The 3416-nt window shown below is 48.6% G+C and overlaps 1 pseudogene; it reads right to left on the bottom strand.

The window, feature by feature from the left end:
- Positions 1 to 500, bottom strand: part of LOC124008899 — a 4839-nt pseudogene extending 4339 nt beyond the window's left edge.
- Between the last annotated feature and the right edge of the window lie 2916 nt (positions 501 to 3416).

Here is a 3416-nt window from a genome sequence, read left to right as displayed (position 1 = left end):
AACCCCTCCCCTCCCACCTTCTCTCCCCCATCCCTCTCTCCCTCTCTCTCCCCTTCCTCCATCCTCACCTAGCAGGTCTCCATGCCAGCGCCACCAGGTACCACAGAACCCCGAACAGGAACCAGGTCCCGCGAAGGTGGCCGAGAACAGGAAGAGCTTGTAGCGCCACTGCATGTCCAGGAAGGTCGTCCAGATGTCACGCAGGTACATCGCCCCACGGCCCTCACATGCTCGATGTGCACGTTCTGTGCCCGTCCTTGGAAAACGCGCCGTCTCCGTCGGGTGCGCAGACCGCCGTCGCTGCCCCCCTGCCGTCGCTGCCCCCTGCCGTCGCTGCCCCCTGCCATCGCTGCCCCCTGCCATTGCTGCCCCCTGCCACAGTTGCCACCCCCCCACCCCTTCCGCCCCCTGCCCCCAGCAGCGGCTTCCAGAACCTCCGTCTGTGTCATGGAGTGACACTCCTTCTGGGGGAGGAGCCGCGCGGAGAGTGGCGGCGTCATGAAACTGCAGCTTTATCAGGGGAAGAAGGGAGGGATGGTGGGAGGAAGTTGATGATGGAGGGAGTGAGGGTCGGGGTGAAGAGGATAGAACGGATAAATGGGAAAGGACTTGGTGGAAATTAGAGTGAGGGAGAGAGCTGAAGGGAGAGAGGTGAGAGGGAGAGGGTGATGGTGAGGGGTGAGGAGGGAGAGGGATGAGGAGGGAGAGGGAGGGAGAGGAGTGAGGAGTGAGGAGGGAGGGGTGAGGGAGAAGTAGGGGTGAGGAGGGAGAGGAGTGAAACGGGAGAGATGAAGAAAAAGAGGAGTGAAACTGGAGAAAGATGAAGAGGGAGAGGAGTGAGGGGTGGGGAGAAGGAGGGTGAAGAGGGAGGGAAGAGATAAATATTGTGCAAAGTCAAAGTTGATGAAAAACAAGTTCAAAAGATTTTGTGAGAAAGGAGAGAAGAGGAAAGGAAGAGAGGTTGTTAACGGGAGGAATGGAAGAGGTGACAGGAGTGGAACATTCAGGGTGTGGGGGAGGAAGACATGAAGAAGGGATAGAAAGAGGGACATTATAAATGGGACACACTTTTTCAAGTGGACAGATGCAGGCCTGTGGCTGTCAATGTGCTCAAACTCTCTGTCACTCTCTCTCTTCATCCTTTTTCTTTAGACAGAGCCACAGCTGCCCTTTCAAAGTAAAAGCCCCTTTCAGTGCAAAGTCACAGCTGTCTTTTCCTTTTAAAGCCCTCTATAATGCTAAGGCGCTCAGATGTGTCTGCAGCGCATCACGCTGGCTGGATCAAGAGGGACTGAAACAAGGCTTACTTATTCCCCATCCGAAACCAGGAACAGAAAAGCCACATGTAGCCTAGTATCTGGAGCACAGGAGGATGGTGGCAACTTCATTGGGGACAGGCTCGTGGTAATGGTTGGAGCGGAATGGTGGAATGGTATCATATACATCAAACACATGGTTCCCTCATGGTTTCCTTATGGTTTCCATGGTTTTCCACATGGTTTCCTCATGGTTTTCTCATGGTTTCCACATGGTTCCACATGGTTTCCACATGGTTTCCTCATGGTTTCCACATGGTTTCCCATGGTTTCCACATGGTTTCCACATGGTTTCCTCATGGTTTCCCACATGGTTTCCTCATGGTTTCCACATGGTTTCCTCATGGTTTCCACATGGTTTCCACATGGTTTCCACATGGTTTCCACATGGTTTCCTCATGGTTTCCACATGGTTTCCTCATGGTTTCCATGTGTTTGATGCCATTCCATTGACTCCATTCCAGACATTATTATGAGCCGTCCTCCCCTCTGCAGCCTCCACTGGTCTGGATCAACCATGTATGAATGGGCTTTGATCCCTGACACAATCTACTTCTCTTTCATTATCCCTTTTTCCCTAATGAAATAAAATGAACGTTTCAATCGTCTTACTGCCTTACATGTAGTAGTACTGCTTTACTTAGAGTTCAAACTATGACCTCACCACGTTGATGATTAGCCCCATACTGCCCCAGTAGTCTACTACCATGTGCAGCTCAACATGATCTCATTTTCACTGTCTCAATAAATGTTTTTCTGTGTCCAGAGAATTACACGGTGTGATTTGTGGACGCAGTACAGCAGGAGAATAGAGCTTGTCCCAAATCCAAATCAAATGTTATTTGTCACATGTGCGAATACAACGGGTGTAGACTTCAACGGTGTAGATACAGCGGGTGTAGATACAGGGTGTAGATACAACGGTGTAGACTTCAATGGGTGTAGATACAACGGGTGTAGACTTCAGCAGGTGTAGATACAGCAGTGTAGGATACAACGGGTGTAGACTTCAATGGGTGTAGATGCAATGGTGTAGACTTCAGCGGGTGTAGACTTCAACAGGTGTAGATACAACGGGTGTAAACTTCAACGGGTGTAGATACAACGGGTGTAGATACAACGGGTGTAGACTTCAACGGGTGTAGACTTCAACAGGTGTAGATACAACGGGTGTAGATACAACGGGTGTAGACTTCAACAGGTGTAGATACAACGGGTGTAGATACAACATGTTTAGATACAACGGGTGTAGATACAACGGGTGTAGATACAACGGGTGTAGACTTCAACGGGTGTAGATACAACGGGTGTAGATACAGCAGGTGTAGATACAACGGGTGTAGACTTCAGCGGTGTAGACTTCAAGTAGGTGTAGATACAACAGGTGTAGATACAACGGGTGTAGGTAAACAGGTGTAGATACAACGGGTGTAGACTTCAACAGGGTGTAGACTTCAATGGGTGTAGATACAGCAGGTGTAGATACAACGGGTGTAGATACAACAGGTGTAGATACAACGGGTGTAGATACAACGGGTGTAGACTTCAACGGGTGTAGATACAACGGGTGTAGACTTCAACGGGTGTAGATACAATGGGTGTAGATACAACGGGTGTAGACTTCAACGGGTGTAGACTTCAACGGGTGTAGATACAACGGGTGTAGACTTCAACGGGTGTTGAAATTACTTACTTACAATTCCTTAACCAACAACGCAGTTTTAAGAACATAAGAGTTAAGAAAATATTTACTAAATATACTTAAAGTTAAAAAGGTAACATTATAAAATAACAGTAGCGAGGCTATATACAGGAGCCCGTTACGGAGTCAATGCGGTACAGGTTAGTCCAGGTAATTGAGGTAATATGTAGGGTAAAAGTAACTATGCATAGATAATAAACAGCTAGAAGCAGCAGTATAAAAATCAAAATATTCCAGGTAGCCATTTGATTCATTATTGACTCTTTATGTCTTGGGGGTGAAGCTGTTAAGGAGCCTTTGGGTTGCTGGAGTCTTTGACCATTTTAGGAGCCTTTGCTGTACGGCCTGGTACAGAGTCCTGGGTAGCAGGGAAGCTTGGCCCAGTGATGTGTACTGGG

The sequence above is a fragment of the Oncorhynchus gorbuscha genome, linkage group LG21, assembly GCF_021184085.1.
Source record: "Oncorhynchus gorbuscha isolate QuinsamMale2020 ecotype Even-year linkage group LG21, OgorEven_v1.0, whole genome shotgun sequence".
Taxonomy (NCBI): Eukaryota; Metazoa; Chordata; class Actinopteri; order Salmoniformes; family Salmonidae; genus Oncorhynchus; species Oncorhynchus gorbuscha.
The sequence above is the reverse complement of the archived record's forward strand: the minus strand, read 5'-3'. Positions and strand labels throughout refer to the sequence as shown.